Genomic DNA, 20,082 nt, shown 5'->3' with positions numbered 1-20,082 from the left:
ATCCTTATGGAGTGCTAGTGTTGATCGCTTCAAATCGCGATCCCAAGTTTACTACCACTTTTTGGGAAGAGTCTGTAAGCTACATTGAAAATGAAGCTGCGGTTTGGTATAGTCTACCATCCGCAGGTGGATGGCTAGTCCGGAAGGATTAATCGAACGCGAGGTGATATGTTGTAGAATGTAATTGCGTCCGGTAGAAGAAAAAAAAAATAGTAGTAACTTAAGTCCGTTTGCCAATTGAGGGATGCCGATCGATAGGTAAGAATAGCTAATTTCTATATGGCAATCAACAGTTCGGGTGGACAGCAAGTTCGGAGGGTGGCAACTTAGGTTGAATTCCCGGAATTGGACAGTTTAACTTATCTAGACAAATGGTTGATATGGAATTGTGGCAGGTGGGTAATTGAGAATCATGGGCTTGAATCTGGCACGTGTATTGATGGTCGCATCGCGGCAATTGCGTGCTAAGTTGAGATATGGATTAGAATGAAGTGAATGTTAGATGGCAAGAGGCGGAGATGTTACGAGACGGCGGTATCCTTATCTTTTCGAGGTTGTGCAGAGGCTTAATTTCGAGGACGAAATTTCTTAAGGTGGGGAGAGTTGTGACGCCCCGGAATTTCGTAGTTTGTTAAGAGACCAAGTTCAATAAAAAGGATTATTGTTGAATTCTAGTTGGTATAAAATTTCGGATCAAAAGGACGTAAGTGACGATTTTTGGACGTTTCTCGAAATGTCGTTCGATTTCGATTGGGTTTCGAAATCGTGGTCATCGCGACTTAGGATTTTTATTCGTCGCGCCTAAAATTTTCCGGACCGAACCTAGCCCATGAAAATCCAAATTTTATTCCCAATCGGTTGAGCCAAAAATCCCATCGATCCCGATTTGTCAAATTACGGAACCGTCCTTGGATATTATGTATTTGAGACAAGATATTTAATTATCTGGTGGGCCCCACTTCCAGTCAAACTTGGTCAGCCCTAGCAGCCCACGTGATTATTTTCTCTTCTCTCTCTCCTTTCTCTCTCTCCCCGTCTGCACTCTCTCCCCCACCGTGCTTTGCGCGAGAACCTCCCCCTTGCACACCGAACGCCCTTTCCTCCTCCTTTGGTTGTTTTGCGCCACCACCACCTCCAGCCACTTCCTCCGACCACCAACCTCCTCCGCCACCTCATCGCCTCCACCTCCGGCCGCCGTAGACCCGCCGGGAAAGCCCGTAACAGCCCCGGAACAGCCCGCTCGGTCCTCTTGCCCTGTTTTGCGTCGATTTGCTGTTCGCCGTTCTCTGCTGCGTTTGAGCTGCACCCACCGGCCGCCGACCATCCAAAACCATCCTCCTCCACCTCTAGTTGTCCCACGAAGTCGCCGGAAGTCGGCCGCCGCCCGTAGAGCCCGATTTGAGCCCCGATCGGACCTCTCCTGTTCTGCCGTTTTTCTCTGTTTTCTGCACCGGTTTCTGCACCGCTACTGTTCGGCCGCCTCCGGCCACCGTCCGCCGCCCCTAGCTGGTCCCGAAGGTCGTCCTCGACCTGTAGGTGAGTCCCCCGGCCGTCCCCAGCCTTGCCTCAGCCCGTGACATCGATTTTCCCTCCAACTCAGCCCGGTTTCCCCTGTTTTACCTCTCGTTAATTCTGTTTTTCAGCTTCCGTCGCTCGCCGGACCTCCAATCGCCGAGCTGCTGTCGTTTGCAGCGATTTCACAGCCGAACTTGTCACTTTGTTTTCGGCCGTGAACAAGTGTCTCCGGAATGTGCCGCCGGTGAGCGCTTTTCCGGCGTGAACTGTGTTTTGGTGAGTTGACCCTAATCCTTGGTTAGGGCGCTAATTGCGCCTAGAATTAGTTAGCTAGTCAAGAGGGGAATTTAGGTAGATTTGATTATGGTCGGATTAGTTAGAAACTCGGTTTAGGGTAAATGACCATAATCGATTAAATTAGAATTGTCTGTGGCTAATTGTTGTTAAATGAATTTGATTGTATGTTGTGATTTGATCGCGAGCGAGCGATAGGTTAAAGACGAGCAATCGATTGGCAATTATAAATCGAATTGGCTAATTAATGAATTTGGCACAAAGTTGAGCCTTCATGTGACCTAATCGAATTGGTTTATTCGTGTTGAATCGATGACTTTGTTTGGGCGGATCGCCTCGTTGAAATGTTGATTTGAGTACCCTAAATGCTCGTTGAGTGAATTGGTGTTTGTTTGGGAATTAATTGTCCCGTGTGCCTTTGCAGCGTCTATTTGGTAGTCTGCATATGCATATGACCGTGTGCAAGATCAAAGACATAATTTAGCATGAAAATGGCCTTGGGCCGAGTCTTTGAGCACGTTTGTGTGAGCATCCGGCCTAAATCAAAGAGAATAAATTGATTGATGTGTCGGGTGTGCTGTATGGTCATATGACGGAACGATGATGGGTTTTCCTGGCAAGTTCGTCTCTACACATAGTACACACCGTACCATTTTTATGGAATCACACGACTTGCCAGAAGCACGATAATTCATGCCCCGTATGGTACGTACGGTTTTAAGGGATTATCGGATGCCGGTCGCAGCTTGTGATGGACCGACGCCCCGTATAGGGATGCCTACTTGCCGTGCCGTGCGGGTTGCACCGGATACACCGCTTGTAGTAGCCGTTGCCGAGAGGGAAAAGGAACGTAGCCCGGTCCTGCCGGAAGAATGCGGGATCGCATTATTTGTGAGAGTCGATCACGCCGGTCGCGTGGATCCTCATCACCGTGGCGCCAAGGGCGCGATCATCGTTAATAAATGGACTTGTGTGGTGTCCAGTGCATACTTCGTGAGTGTGATGCGGTGTTCGGTTGGTTGTCCGATGTGATTGTTGGGTTGAGTCAAACATTGCATTATGTGTGGTCAAGGTCGGTAAGTATGCATGTGGATGATTATTGCCATGTGATATGATTGTTGGATAAATGGCTGTATCGTGGTGTTATAATCCGCGTGGTTAGGATGTTTTAGGTGAATCGGTGTCCTAACCGAGCTTAGGCTTGATTCACCGAGATTTATATCTCACCCCGTTGTGGGAACCATTTTCGGATCCCGTGTGATGGAGCTTTATGGATACCAAGGCCAAGTTATGAGAGTGGTATTTTGGAATAGATGAGAAGTTAAGCTTATCCGACCTAGTAACCTTTTGAGGTCTTAGTGAGCCGCCCCGAAGTATGGGGTTGTATATCTTTTCGTAGCTCAGTAGGGTTAAGACTCATCTGCTGTCCGGTGATTGTATATGTTACTTTTGACTATTTTCCTTGGTATGTATTTCCCGCTATGCTATCCCTATTTGTTTATATGTTGTCCGGGAGTAAACCGTTTCCGCATGCGTATATAATTGAAAGGTCGATAACGCGCCCGGGACGTTATCCTTCGTGATCTCGTGGCGGTTTGGTAGGGATGTTGCGGGCTCGAGAGTCGGGGCGTGACAGCGGCGTTGGACCAGCCCGTGAAATCATCCGCGGCGAGCGAAGAGGGAAACTAGACGAGGAGGAGGAGGAAGAGGCTGCTCGCAAACCATCGAGCACCGGGCCCGAGGAAGAGAGGCAAGCACGATTGCTGGGGGCGAGGCGTGAGGAAGAGAGGCGAAAGCGAGCATTGGGCGGGAGGGTAAGTTGGGAATTATGATGATTGAGCGAGGATGAGATGGGAAATTGGAAAATTTCATTAAACCCGGGGCCCAACATGCCGAGAAAGCCAGAATGCCAAAGCTAGTCGAGGGCGACTTGGGCTAAAGCCCTTTAAGGGTACTTGAAAATGCTAGCATTCTCCAAATGGATTTCCAATAATACTTACCAAACACACTTACTTTTTCCTAAGTCCCTTTAGAGGTCCAAAGGGCCTTGCAAATGTGGTTCCCAAACGCAGCCATGAACTTAAGAATGTCGTGGTCTTAGTTAAAACTTCCGTTACGGAGCTCGCCGGAGAACGCAGAGGGGATTCTTTTGGTGACCATATTGGGGAGCTACATTGTCTGCGACACCAATATGAACACCAACTTGAGATTTATGGGATTACTCTCAACTATTCTAAACGTTTAATCTGCTAGACGAAAATGTGATTTAATCCTTAAGTATGACTATTATCATTATTTCCACATAATTTTTCTAGGGACTTGGAAAGTTTTTTTCTCCTTTTATCATTGATCCTATATTTTCTTTTGTACTTTGTAACACTTTTTCCAGTGATAGCAAGTTTTCTCACAATTCTCGTTTGTGCTCCACTCACCGTAGCTTTCTTTTCCCATTCGCAATTTTCCCCAAGTGATAGTAGTTTCCCTATTTTCTGATAAAGTTTCAAGGCCTATCATTCGGAACATTCCACTAAATTATAGTAATTTTCCTACTTTGCGAGAATTAGAAGGCCTTTTTCGTTCAAATGGTCCGGTCTCATATGCCATGGATCAAGTTTTGCTTCTTCTCCCACGGCATGAGTCTGGTCCTTAGCACACCTTGGCTTGTGCGCCGTAAAGAGCACAATAGTCGTTCCTCCCTGCTAGAATGAGCGACCTCTTGACAAGTTTCTAAGTTCAATTGATGGTCCGAAATATGCCTCATGTGCTTGAGCATTAGTTTGTTTCCCCAGCCAGTTTAAACACACAATCACCCATCCCCACAATTTTTGCAACATCCTGACATGGGTCAATCCAGTATACGAATAACCTTCATAACTCAAGCGCTCGTACCGTGAATATACGCTAACATCCAGGATAAACACCTACAGTTAAGATGGTCTCAAGCGTATGAGAATTCCTCAATATGTTTGAGATCCCAGGGAGGTGCCACTTTGCTAGACTCAGTTCAATTCCCATATAGGGAATACCTGATAGAAGAAAGAATTTTCTCGACTGATAGGAAAGGAAGTCGGTCACTTCAACTTAATTGCGACCTCAAACAGTAAACCAACTTCGACAGTCAAAGGCATCGACTTGAAAACAACTTTTAGTGTGTCTGATTTTTGGTTAATCTAGAGGGAAGAGAAGTGGCAGATTAAGAATTTGGGAAGTAAGTGAAATTACACCATTGGAACAAAACAGTGGACAAGCGGGCAGAGTGTACTAGCGAAGGAAGATCTAGAGTGTACAGTTTTTTCCATATCTTCAACACATTCAAGCCACCAAATTCGACTCCGCATTTACAACATTGCGAAATAATTCAAGAGAGCCGATGGGATACTCATTTGTTTGCGTCAGAGGAAGCAAGATCAAACTTCTCCAAACCCTCACACATGTCAAGGTTCAAATCTTCCATGGACGGGCGCCTATTGAACCTCTGCTTCTGGAGATCATAGCATTTTTCAAGAGACAACTGTCCAAGCAATGGGCAAGCAGATACTATCTCACCAAGGATCTGCTCACTTGGGATGATTTCCTTCAGTGACAGGTATCTAAGCGATTTCAATTGAATCGGTCCAAGTGATTTGACATCACAAGCAGGTAACTTGAGCTCTACTAAATAGCTGCGCCTGTGAACAATGCTAGACAAGCTGTAAGGAATAACAGAAATACAGCACCCTAGGAAGTCCAAATCGAGGAACTTAACCTTTTTCTCACTGCAAAGCGAATCCATGGCTCGGCTTTGTTCAACATTCTTCTCTCTTTCGCTACATGGTCCTCGAAGTCAGGATGATCATGGACTTCCTCACCGCTGCATAATTCAATAGAAAGCACACTGATCAAAGGAAATGTTGCGCGAAAAAGTCCAGAGGTTACAGACTCGTGGGACAACCACTGTCCTTATGGCGTCCCTCACGGGTAGGAAGGAAAGTATGTAGACCAGTACCGAGTCCGGCAAACAACTGATTACATCTTTTCCACCATCTTTATGGCCCTTCGAACATTTCGCGTTGCTTCTTTCCACGACAGCATTATTGCGCCCCATATTTGATGTACTCCATGACACTCTGCGAATTACACAGACATGATCAGAAAAAAAGATGTCAGAGGATTCATATGAAAGAGTTAATGCGTTGTACACCGCTATGATCTGTTCAAAACCACAGCAACAAACCAAAGAGGATCTGATAGAGAAATCCGGGGCTAAACAGGGATAAGTCATAAACGGGGTTGGAAGTTTGAATCCATTCAGGACATTCCACAAACACCTGAAGCGCAGCAAGAAACAAGCTAAGCGACCACGCATGCCGAGAACGACACAGTCAGAATTCAACCTCATTCATTTCCGTTATCGAAATTGTCTTCCACTTGTCAAACTTTTTTTAGTTTGAGTCCGGCATTCAGCAGAGTGCTCCATGATTCTGAGTGGTGAATCGTCTTTGGGTTGGGAAATTGAAGAGGAGCGAGAAATCAAAATAAATTGCTGTTTTTCCCATCTTCTCAAGATTGGCGCACTCTCAACAAAAAACTAGATGAACTCAAAGGCACATCCATAGGTCGTTACATGCTTAAGCTATTGCTGGAGGCACTAGTTTTCACCATCGAATTCGTGATTTTGCATCCAGCCTGCTCCATTGAGCTGAAATTTGAATGCAAGTTGTTCTTTCATCTCCAGCACTTGCGACAGATTGAATGAAACGGATAAATCTTAATTTTATACATAGATATGCAGTGAGATCCGGGGTAAGCATAAACAGTTAAGTTCTCAAGAAGATAAGAGTTTCTGTACGAGCTGGAAAAACCAGGAAGGTGTTGCTTTGCCCAGGGGCCATTGAAGTGTTACGGACTTGTAGGTTAAAGATGGACATGGCTGACTTGTGAGCTTCCATATAGTGTGTAGAATTTTAGGGAGAGTATGATGGAGGAGTGTGAAGAAGCGAGTAAAGCAACTCGGACTAGAATGTAATAGATCGAGCAGGAGACGCCCGCAGGGTGTAAGTATGTATACCGACCGACGCTCAATGGTCATGTTACCATGAAAAGTTTCGTTGAAAACTACCTGCGAAAGGAGGAGATAAGTAGATTCACACACAGTTGGACTGATTTCACCCAATTCGTAGGACAATGGGTCGATTACCAAATTACCTAGAGCACGAATATATGGCCAATTTTCTCGTGAAAGAAAGGTCTTCCATTGAGCTCTAACATCATTCGTGAGGAATAATGAGCTGAATGGTTTGGACACTTGTATTATTTAAAAAGAAAAAAGAACTCTCAGGCGTCAAATAAGCGACATGATCTTGTTAATTAGTAAGAGGAGCACATTCAATAACACAGTTCTAGAGTAGACATTCGGAATAGATGCGTACTTGAGGACTGCACAACCCTATACTTTACGGAATCTATACAGTAGCCACGGATTGTACTGATATGATGTTGATATACTAATCATTCCAAGGCGGAAATCAGGAATGTTGACCTGCATTGACTTTCTTTCAAGACAAAGAAATGATAGCTAAAGCTGAAAAGTGAAACATCGGCAGCCTCTAAAACCAAAAACCAATTAGAGAAACAGAAGCCACAAGAGGGAAGACTACTAATCAACAGTTTGTAACTGGTATCAAGAGATTGTTCAAGAATCTCTACGCTGCAAAAAGTTAGCCAAACTATTCGCAAGAGCTGGGAATTTGAAAAGAAAGGCTGTTAAGAGATTCACTCTTTGACGAAAAAGGACACATCCACTATCAAAATATTCATAAAGCTGCCAGTACAGAGTAGTAGATGTTGCGAATTCGTAGGACTGAGGCAAAAGGGGATACTTCAAGAAGGCCAACTGCTTTTGTAAAGTCTTACCGGATGTGAGGCATGCCTGACATAGAATCATCAAGGGTTTCCAAAAGAAAGGGGTGAACACAATCCCAATAGCAGTATCTAACCCAAGTGTATTACTGCACGTGTTGAGGTCCTTGGGAAACTTAACAACTTCTGTGAAAACTCTAGCAGCGCATCTGATGTGCAATAATCCTTTGATGGACGGCCAATGTCACTGTAACACATGTACTTGCTACATGTTCGCTGCAGAGTCTTCCTGGTAGAAATCTCCATCTTCTCCAGGACCTGGGCATTCTTAAGTAGAAATTCAATGAGCTCAATGACACCAGGCTCCAGTATATAACCATATATCTTAACATGCTTAAGCTGGTGCTCGAGGCAGGGAAGTGTGCCGTCCACTAAACTCCAGTAACTAAAGCCATTGAACTCAAATGCAAGCTTCCACCCTGCTTTGGCAAGCTAAAATTTTAAAGCAACTTTTCAATCTCCATTACTTCCAAATTCGAATATTCCAATAAGATTTTACAGTTCAAGCATTCATACCTCAGATTCATTGGCATCTCTTCCAGGATAAACATAAATAGTGAGTGTCTCAAGAAAATGAGAGTTCCTTAACAAGCTACAAATGCCAGGGAGGTACTGCTTTCTCGGAGGCAATTGAAGTGTCACATGCTTCCAGCCGAAAGATGGGCATGGCTGATTTGTCAGCTCCCACATAGTTAATACCTAATTTAAAAAGAATAAATTGGACCCACTTTAAATGAAAATTAGTACAGGACATACATTGTGGATGCTCGAGAGCATGTGCATGTATGGAGTGACTGAAATGAATTAGTATGATACCAATTGAATTCAGAGTCTTGTCAAGAAATTAATCAGATTATGTACAATATTAGAAAGACAAATCATAAGAGCATGGATATGCACGTTTAAAATGGTAATAGATGTCACATTAAAAATGAAAACAATATTGTCTACAAAATGCCACGAGGCAAACGGGGACACAAAGGAAGACAGGCAGCAAACAAGTTGTAGTTTTCGGTTACACGAGTGGGTTATGGATAATAGTTTACATTTGCTCAAAGTTCATAGGCCAGCAGATGCAACGGTCGCCGTATAAAAGTTTAGGTGCGCATAATTAAAAGAAGAACCCAGCCTAAGTGAATAATATTTTCTTTTACTCTTCATTCAGGACATTACCTCATCAACTGAAGCATAAAAAAAGCAACAGAACACGGAAGCCAAAGCAGAGAAACGGCACAGCCACTTGCCATTTCGAATGAGACCCATTCAAAATCAGTTCACCCAACTTCCATTCTACAAATTTTTAGGACAATTGGAATGGGAGAATATCGTATCAAACAAATAGTTAAACTTCTTACCCGAATGATCAGCACCCAAATCATTCACAAGTACCTCAAAGCAAGACAATTAGGTCAGAGCAACAGGAGAGAAACCATACCAGTATACACCAATCGCATGGCATAAAATAAGGACTACAGCTGAGCTTATCCAGAAGCCGTCCGAACTCACGATATTCCTTGAACGGTAATGTAGAATAGCAATTGAAGCAGAGGGACGTATCAACCAGTGATGACATACCAGTCACCTTGACATACTCTATATTCCCAGCAATATCCAGAATCTTCACATTAGGACAAACTAGCTCCAGATGCCCATCCCGATCAATGGTTAAACGTTTTATATCTGATCGTGCAAGATCAAGCTTTGCCATTCTGCCGCAATCCACCAAATTTAACTCTTCAATAGATGGGCCACTACAGAATTTGGGCTTGTAGAGGCCATCACAATCTTCAAGAGACAATTCTTTTAGCAACGGGCTACCAGATAGTATGTCGACCAATTTGCCGTCAGTTAATTCAATTTGCTTCATAAACAATTTCCTAAGCGACCGTAGTTGTACCCGTCCCACTGGTCCAACCACACAGAAAGCCAGCTTCAGCTCTACTAAGCAGCTACACCTGAGAACAATGCTGGGCAACATGTAAAGATCGTATGGGATCTCCCTAGTACACCCTAAGAAGTTCAAATCGAGGAACTTAACCTTTCTCCTCACTGCAAAATGAATCCATGTACAGATTTTGTTGGACCTTCTTGCATAGCCCTCATATTGAGGATCACCGGGATACACCTCAGGCGCATAGTTCAAATTAAGACGGAACGAATCGATTGTGGGGTTCTCGTGCAGGGTTAGCACATGGTCGGTAAAATTTACGAATCTATCGTCGACTTTCAAAGCAGAGTTCTTCTCCTTGCAGTCGTGGTAAGCACAGTGATCGAAAGATAAGTGGCGGGTAGAAGTCCAGAGGTAACGGAATCCCGGGACCATCACTGTCCTTACGGCGTCTCTCATGGGCAGGAAGGACAGAATATGAAGGAGCACCGACGCTGGCAGATTACTAATGGCATCACATCGGTCATCTTTGTCCATCTTCCGATGTTTCAGCTTGCCACTTTCCATAGAGATATCATCCCCCGACATAGTCGTTCTCCTGCAGGACACGCTCAACATATTTGATGTCAAAACCCCAAAATTAATAATAAATAAAGGCAAAGAGATATCACAGAACAATGCTTTCGAGAGGTCGAAACAAAGGTCTGTCCTAGAAAACTGGGACCCATAAAGAACAACAAAATGGGTTTCCGAGAATGAGGTTAGTCAGGAATTTCGACAAACAGTTTGTGTGGAACACGACGACAAACCAATCTCCGGTAATAAGAGTAGTCACTCAAATACCTAAAGGCAAACGGAGGTAGCGACAGAAGATTGAAGCGTTGTTTTTTGACGTTGCGCGCGATTGGCGTACAAATTCAACCCCGATTGCTCTGCAAAATCAAGTGGACCTCCACTTTCGGACCTACATAGTTCAGTCGTTGCATGGAGAGAGTGATGTGAATCTCGCGGACATGGCTTGTTCACGGTCGAAGGAATTAGTAGCGTCTTTTGGGGGAGCCCGCCGGATTAAATAGCGCATCTGGGTTGGGCTCCCCTGCGCCAAGACAGCCCAGACTTGCTCCTTTATCTGTACGTTCGCTTTAAACGAAGTGCCCAGGGCACGTTTCTCACTTCCAAAAATCATTTCTTAATATATTTGCATATGTAAACGAGACAATCGATCGGTTTTAGAAAAAGTTATTTCTTAGATCATGATTTAACACGTTACAAATGCACTCTAAATAGGATTGCATGCAAGTTTAATAATGCTTGTTATCTTTCTCTTTGCTTGACAAAGTGTGTCCAATCCCACGAATTAGGATTACGTTTTCCATAGATATATCACAGAGTAACGTCACTTGATGTATCAATGTCGCTAACTTGTCTTCACATTCCTAGCATTAGCCATCCATGATAAGTAAACAAAAACGGACTCCAGGATTTGGCATTTGTGAACACCGTCTCGCCAAAGGAATTCAATCTACAAGGTTATCCGATTGAGAATCTTAGAGTGAAGCGGACTAATGATTCTATAAGGTATGATTGTGTGATTGGTGGGGCGAGACTTGTGCATCAGAACAGGGGAAAGATACTATTGTTTGGGTGAAGTTGCAACCATGCCTCTTTCCTTTCGTATACATTTTCCATGAAACTCTTGACTTAACTCTTAAATATGATTCCCGTTTGTCTTTGCTCCCAATAAGAGGGTTGGACTGCTAACAACGAATTTAAATATTCAACGGTCCATTCTTTATATAAAAACTTATGGAGTAATTTCAAATTATGAGAATCGATGGCAAGCGTCGTGAAATTTTCACAAGAAAAAATTCTACTCCTTTTATTATGCAAAATAGGAGCTTCTTGGCATTTTCAAAATATTAGATTCACTAGAATCGTGTGCATGACTGACTTTCATATTGTACATGCTTTTCTTCGTTTTTTAAAGTGGGGCATGATGATCTTGTGTTTGGCATTATAATCATTTGTGGTTGCATATACTACGTACGATATTGTTTAGTTTGCAGCGTATAATAACACTGCTGACATTATATTTCCATGTCTTCACAACCAAGAAGACAAAATTTAAATTTTTTATGCTGTCCCGGTACATGACTGTGAAGAAAATAGTACTGGCTTTTAGGTATTTAAAAGGGACAGGTGCGTTTTCAAATTCAATTGCACGTTTCAGAGTAATTATCATCTCTTCCTTGCTAATATTCCCCCTCGAATAGTCTTCGGTGTGATGCTTGATTCAGATGATTAGTTTTTCTATGAGGATGTCCTGTGTAAGATAGTAATATCAGATCTAAGAATTTTGGTTTAAGTGACTAGTTTTCCGTTGATAACTCGCATCTTGGTGCTAATTGTTGCAAGCATGTAGTCATTATGAAATGTAGACAATTTGTTTTGTGTTGATACGTTTGAAGCAGTTTTTAATTTCACAAAAACATCAAAGTTATGTTAGGAATGCAAAAGTAGGTGCACAAAAGCTATGTAGCACCTACGGCCGTCGTGTGTGTGTCAAGACGGACAGTTGATCAACGCATGTCCGGGCTTCCAATAAGCAGTCAACGGAAGGTTGCATGTCCGCTGAACACCCATTTTCTTCTTCTTCAATCTTCTTCCTGAAGGAAAAATGGAAGCTTTACCTTGGCAGGAGTCGCGCTCCGGTGCCTGGTTATAGGAATTCAACTTCAAGTTATCTTAGATCGGAGGCGAGAAGGAAGGGTCGGTGGCGGGCGTCTGTCGAGACTCACGGGGGACCATCATCACAAGCTTCGCAGAGAAGGAGCAAACTTCGTCGGTCCTTGAGTTAGAAACCCTAGCTATGAACGGAGCTCCGTCGACCTTGAGCGGGAACGAGTTGTGGAAGTATAGTCGGACATGCACATGGTCATACTGACAGATAGTTTATCTGTTCTCTCCGGCTTATCAGACGTGGAGAGTAGCCCATGGGCCTTGCAGCACTTATTTGTGGGCTGCAATTTGTTTCTGGCCCAAGTGAAGAACAAATTGGCTTCTTTTCAAATTTTTTGTTCGCATGTAAGGTTATATATTGGGAGCTTTTACGTGTTAGGAGGATAATTTGATTTCTTTAGGATAGATAATTTGATATTAACAAATGGTGAATCATTGCTTTTAGTGTAAATTCATTACAGACTGTTTTTTTTTATATTATTTATTCACCTGTGGGATTATAAAATTGATAATTTATCATGTATATATGAAATAGATATATTTAATATGCAACGTGTTGGAATTCTTTAATTTTTAAGAAATCACGTATCACGTCGTGTCGCTTGTCGTGTCAGTGCTACATAACACAAAATTAGGTGACCAGCGTCCTCAATATTCTTTTTGCCTTAGAAATTGGCATGCACAAGGACCACTGGTTTTTCTGTCATCATAATTTCTATAGACCTAATGTTGCATACACAATATCTCATTTGTTGTTTCAGAATAATAGTTTCCAAGCAATGTTGCCGGCTGTGAGGGATTGATGGTTTCACTTCTAAGGCCCTTGATTTATGTAAAAGAGAGTTCGATTTCTTCGACAAAGGTACATCTATCTCCGGCCACCATTCAAGGAAGAGTGTAGAGCCGACATCTGGAGGCATTCTTCCCGTCACCGGAAAAATTCTGTCCTACAGTAATTGTCTAGCATGTGTTGGTTGAAGTTGATGATCCCGGATAGTCATGGCAGGAAGATGACCTCTAACAATCGGCTGCAAAAATTCCTATCACAATCCCCCTTTGATGTGGTTGATCGCGAGGGCGACCAGAACGATATAAAGCCTCAAGCTTGTATATTCAAGGCGAGTGTGCCATATATCATGTGCTTATATTTATAGTTCCTGTATTTCTTGGCTTTTGATTACATATAGCTGGCTTTCTTCTTACCCGTGAACTCACTGTATGGGTTATTGCTCTACCATAAAAAACCCAACCCTCGGGAAAAATTGTGCTGAACCATTTTCTCTGGCTTTCTGGATTTTCAGTTCGTTCTCTTATGGTCGGGGTGCAAAAAAGTTTTGCAGAACTAAGGTTACAAAGGACTACAGGGCATGGCACCTAGGGGCGCACATGGCAACACTTTTGCTTTAGAAATCAACTTCCGGCTAGAAGTTGACTTTTTTGTTTTTACTCCCGCTCCAAAAATTGATTTTTGATCATAGAAGCGTTTGATAACGGGACAAAATTTTTACTTCTGGAGTAGAAATTCGATTGATAATGGTTGAAATTTTATACTTCTGAAATATTACTAACACAAAATCTTCTATGAAAAATTATTGTCGGCGGCCAAAAAATTTCTACTTTATTTTTAATTTTTTTAAAATTCTTTAAAAAGTAATTTAAAAATTATTATTTATTTTTTATTTCGAAGGCCAAAGACGGTGACCGGCAAGTGGCAATGGCGGTCTTGGGAGGCTAGCGGTTATCGCAATGACGGTCGGAGGCTAGCGGGAGGGGACAGCATCGGGCGACACAGGGCGGCGGCAGCAGGTAGTGGTTGCGTCTCCCGGAGGTGGTTGTAAGGGCGGGCGGCGGCGTCCAGAGGAGGTCGGTGGTGGGTAGTGGTGGGCGCCAATGGTGGAGGTGTGCTTGGGAGGGAGATGAAAATGAAAAGTGGCCGAAGGGAGAGAGATATTAACGTTAAGAGATTTCTACTTTTGAAAGAGAAATAACTTTTTTAAACTTCTGGAATTGGCTAAAAAATAATTTCAAAAGTAGATATTTGCTTCGGAAGTAGAAACGTAATATTGCATAACCAAATGATTTTCCGCTTTAGAAGTCGCATTACTAAACGGGTTTTTACTCTAAGGTCGCGTTTGGTCGTCGGGATTTCCGGTCGGGATAGGATTGGATAGGATAGGATAAGAAATCTAGGGATTTGGTCATATCCTATCCATCATTTGGTGAACTACGGATTTAAAGTCGGATATTCTCATATCCTATCATATCCTACATTTGGTAGAAACCGTATATCAATATAAATGACATATATGCCCTATGTGATGCTATGAAATATTCCGATCTTATTACTATAAAAATAATGTTCTCATACACAAAAAAAAAAAAACTTGAAAATGTACACATTTTATTAGATTTTCAAACCTCTTTGCAAAAAAAATAAATAAAATGAAAATAGAAACAAATGAGACAATAAAGTTAACTTTTACATGACGGATAAGAGAAATCCTATCCGACCTTATCCTACCCCCTCCCCTAGGATTTTTTTATCCGGGTTATATCCCCCCTATATCCGACATTATACTATCTGGGACACCTACCAAACACGGGATAGGATAAAACATATCCTATCCCGAGTTTTATACGGACGACCAAACGCAGCCTAAAAGTATTTATGGAGCAGAAATTCACTACGAGAAGAGTTACCATGCGCGCCCTAAGAAGCTCACTTGAGTCACTGTGCCAAAAGTGATTTCAGCTCTTTTTTTCGTATTCTTAAATGTTCTAAACAGCAACTTATTTTTGTAGTGAATGTCTGAAAATTGATGTCATGTCATGTTGGGGGTGAGAATTAGTTTGATCTCCATCGGTTTAATTATCTAAAATGGTCAAAAGGAAAGAGCTACTGAATATGGCGGGTAGAAACTATTCGACTAGATAGCTGGATTAAACTCCTTCCTGACATGTCAACCATCTTGGTAACTGCGAGACAGCTTCATCAGCATCCTAGCTTTTAGAGAGATGGCCATATATTTTCGTCTTAACAGAGCCATTGTCAGGCAAAGGAAAATTTGATAATTATACATTCATTCTTGCTGGAATTACTACATTTTGAAAGTTTACTCAAGAAAAGAGAGAAACAAGAGCTTTCAAAAGGAGAAAGAAATACTACTAGCCACGTTGAACAGAATCGATAAGTGAAGGAAGGTGACGACACTTGCTCGTATAATACTAATTGTGGCTAAAGTCCAACATACAGATAAACTTTTCCTTCAGATTACTGAAGTTATGTCATTGCATCTGCAGGAGGACTCAGTTCTCCCCTAAACCACAGCGAGGGAATCATCATCTCTGCAGTCACTGACTCTGAATCTGCAAGCCCCGCTTTAGCAGTATGGAGACGTACAAAAATCTGCTTCACAGTTCAGAAGGACCGGAAATGGAGACACGACTTTCTCATTGGAAGATTTTGAATCTCTAACAAGAAACTTAGATGAGGAGTCATCGGCACAATAATCATGGAGGATGTAATGGAGGAACTCCGATAGGTAAGCTCTGCACAAAATGCAACACTCAACTAACACTGTTTGTCTCTCGTCCATTGGGTATCAAGCAAGGTAATGACATTTCATGCGCTTTTTAACGGGAAATTTTGATGAATATGTCGACCTCCATAACAAGTGATCGAAAACATCATCCTAGCCTGAGCGTCGTTACTAACCTTTTGGCCTCAAAGACCCTAACGTGATGATTATTCCGCATCATTCTTCTTTAATTTTAATCAGGATCAGGATCAATCTGCCATCAAGAGCCTCATCAGGATCTCCTGGAAGAGTATCGATCTCTCGCGCACATTGGAGATCTCCAGAGCCATCTCCACCTTCATACACTACTGTTCTGAATTCATCCATTTCCCCAATACATTCAGCGTCTGCTCCCAAGACCAGTTTTGTATGCCACTCCTGGTGCTTCAATCAATATTAGTCAGCCTCTGCAACTCTCTTTTATCTCAGAAGTTATGTCAAGTAACTTGGCTTTCGTCTTTCTAAAAGGTAGAAGCACTCCATATTTGGTTTTACCGTGTCTAGTTGAAGTTTTCCTTAATCTTGCAAGGGGTATGCAGTGTGCACTTTAGCCACTTTAGCCCAGTGGTAAATCTCAAGATGGAAGAGGACTTCGGTCGATTGCACTTTGATAAACGAACTTCTTAACATAATAGAAAGTTATCAATTCAACGGTCTGATGCGAACCTGCAGCAAAATGGAATAAGCTGTATCGAACTAGCCAATACATGCATGCATTATATCTTTTGTGGGGCCAAACCTAACATAAAAGAACAGAACGTTTATTCGCTGTCTATATCTAAAAAGCCGCTTCGATAGACATTAGGTGCGTGTCAAACCACTCCCTCAACTTGGACGCGAGCAGCACCGCATCTATATCTCCGATCACTGTCAGCTCCATATCCTCCATGTCCACGCTGAACGACTTGACCCCTGCACATAAGTAGCCAAATTTGCACCTCTGTTTTTGAGTCGGTTTTCTTAACGAAGTAGAGGGACAGAGGAGAGACGAAAGCTTGATCTGATCGATACCTGCAAATCCAGAGACTATCTTTATGGCTTTCTTCTTGTCCTTCTCATTGTGCAAGTCCAGCTTGAACACCACTACCTGTCACCACAAAAACAAAGGCAGCAACATCAAAGTAAACCCTTTCAGCCCAACTTTTTCTTCAAACACCATAAGTAGAAGTCCCAGTTATTGTTAAGGAAACAAGAGAATCAGTTCACGATCGTCTCCGCTAATCGCTCACCTTCTCCTCTTCCTTTTCCTCTTCCTCTTCCTCATCCCCGAGCCATTCCCCTTCTGCACGTCCTTGTAGAAAGTCTTCAGTCGGGGGCTGAAAAGGGAGAGAGAATGAGACAGAGTGAGCTAGTAACATTATCACGGTGCAACAGAAAATGGCAACTTTAACTGGCTTCCTCTAACGCACTAGACTTTCTTTTAAATCTTCTTCCTTCCTCTACTAGCACAAGAGTATTTTTACCTATCATTCATACTGGGCAAAATAAACCCCTTTCAGGCCAACTTTTTCTTCAAACGCTATTAATTAAGTAGTCGTCCTAGATCACTAAAGAAAGAAGAGAATCGGCACACAATCGTCTCCTCTAATCCCTCACCTCTTCCTCGTAATATTCATCTTCCTCTTCCTCTGCATCTTCATCTTCGGCTACCTCTTCATCTTCCTCTGCATCTTCATCTTCGTCCACCTCTTCCTCTTCCTCTGCCCCGGACCAAATTCTTGGGACTGGAGAGTCTTCCTCTAGCCACTCTGCACCATGTGCCTGTAAAGTGAGAGAAAATGAGACAGAGTGAGTAAGTAACGCAATTACGGCGCAACAAAAAATGGCAACTTTAACAGGCTTCCTCTAACGTACATGAATTTCTTTTAAATTTTATTCCTTCTTCTACTGACACAAGAATGCCTATCATATTGCACTCGTGCTTATTTTACGTACTGTTCTTGGTAGATGCTAACAAATTACGGGACATGGATCATCATACAAACATATATACGACAAAATAACTGTCCTTTGTTCATTATCCATTTTCCCATGTGGCGACACCCGATAGAGTCTAAAGAGCTTTTTTTTTTTTTTTTAACTTTTCTACAATTGTGATCAGATCATATGGAATTAATTTCACCACGGCTCATTAATGGAATAATTGGATCTAATAACCCATAATGACAATTATTTTATGCATAATGTGAAATTTGTACGTTCATTATGCCCATTGCAAAATCAAATGAAACAGAAGACAAAGACATGATATGATGTTTTTGGTTTATTATCTAGTATCTTTTATCTGCGAAAGCAATTTAAATGAATCAATTATTTAAAGATTGATTAAATGTGTTTACTGGCAACATTAAAGAACCAAAACTACGCAACAGACAGAAAATGGGAACCTCAAAATAGGAAGGAAAGATTGCTTTAGGAACCGCAAACATCCGACACCAAAGACAGGAAGTAGAGATGAGCGAATAATGCAACGATTAAAAAATCAGAAACAAGAGAATCAGCTCACAATCGTCTCCGCAAATCACTCACCCTTTTCCACGTCCTCCAAAACCTAATTTTTTTCCACCAAGCTGTGGCCTTTTTCCTGCTTTTCGTTGCCGGTAGAGAGGAACATGATACCTGTGAAACCAAAAAATGACTACTTTAAAAGGGATTGCGTGGTAATTACGGTGTAACCAAAATGGGAACCTCAAAAGAGGGAGGGAAGAGTGCTTTAGGAACCGCAAATATCCAACACTAAAAACAGGAAGTATTGTTTTATTCCTTCCTTTACTCGCACAGGATTACATATTCATATTACTCATTTTGAGGATTGTTTCATTTAGATACTAACAAAATACAAGAATCCGGATGCCACATACATTTTAATAGCTCATTATGCATTTTCTTTCTGTTTCTGTAAGTTATACATTACTCCCAAGACTTCCATTTTTGTTTCGACCATTACCTCTTTCATTCGTGTGGCGGTAAAATGTTAATTGAAAATGGAAGGAACACTAATGTGTATTTAACTAGTTAAAGATCATCTCAGGTGAAAAGTTTTCGTTGGATTAACAAATATATTCTGATCCATGTGGATTTTCGAATTATATTTAACTTTGTACGGTTTGTGTAGTTTCACCGAATTATAGCATCAAACTGAAATTAGAACCAGTCAATTTCCAAACCCATGCATTCACACGCGCCTACTGAAGAAGATGTCGTACCTGACTCAACTTCTTAATTGTACATACTTCGATGGAGACTCTAGCCCTGATTAATAATGGGCACTCTCTGATTATCGATGATGGTCGAGACTCTAACATGCCAAGTCCCTCAACAACAGTAAGTATGCTGCAACATAGGATTGCTAAATTCTTCAGGTTCTTCAAGTGCTGTAACCCGCTTATTCTTGTCAGAGATTTGCACTCAGAAACGCAGAAGGATTTCAACGATTTCGAAAGACCCACAACTTGTATCTCAGCTAGCTCCGGACAAGATGACACACTCACTTCCTGTAGCTTCATTAATTCCATAGGAATGGACAATCTCCGAAGCCGTTCACAAGAGCAAATGCTTAACTTCTCCAGTTGAGGAAGTCCATCCAGTGGAACGTCTTCCACTTCACCATGATGAAACTCTAATCTTGACACATTTGTCAATCTCAAGCACGAGGGAAGTATGTCTGCGCTACTGATGCTAAAGAATTGAAAATCCAATCTCCTCACAGAGAACGGAAGCACGGTTTCTAGGTCTAGGCAAGACAAAGAAAGCTCTTCTAGATGAGAAAGAGAAGCCAAGTCGGGAGGTGCAGGGACGTTTACCAGATTTAACTTTAGCTTTTTCAGTCTCGATAACCTCCCAATCCACTTTAAGTCGCATCCCGTGAGTGCTTTTGATTTCTCTCCAAGATTTCTGTAATTACTTAGTAGCAGTTCAACCAAATTAGTAAGGTTCGACAGATCAGGGAGTGAGAGCAATGATTTAGATTCAAGGTGTAGACAGGTCAAGTTTGTGGGAAGCTCTGGCAACTCTTGAATCTCATGACAACTCGATAAATTCAGCGTTTGGAGGCGACGAAGCATGGTGATTGTCCTTGGAATTCCCCAGATACCCGTAGATTCTAAATTTAGGATTCTTAGAGATGACAATTCTCCAATTCCATCAGGAACTTTGCCTTTCATTTCCTTA

At 42.2% G+C, this 20,082-nt stretch overlaps 1 protein-coding gene across 1 annotated transcript in view; it reads right to left on the bottom strand.

Moving 5' to 3' along the window:
• LOC115727986 (disease resistance protein L6-like) overlaps nucleotides 1-20,082 on the bottom strand; it is a 449,825-nt gene that overhangs the window by 79,826 nt on the left and 349,917 nt on the right. The gene's annotated exons all lie outside the window — the stretch shown is intronic.

Source organism: Rhodamnia argentea, chromosome 4 (genome assembly GCF_020921035.1).
Source record: "Rhodamnia argentea isolate NSW1041297 chromosome 4, ASM2092103v1, whole genome shotgun sequence".
NCBI lineage: Eukaryota > Viridiplantae > Streptophyta > Magnoliopsida > Myrtales > Myrtaceae > Rhodamnia > Rhodamnia argentea.
This window is presented reverse-complemented; position numbering and strand designations above follow the sequence as displayed.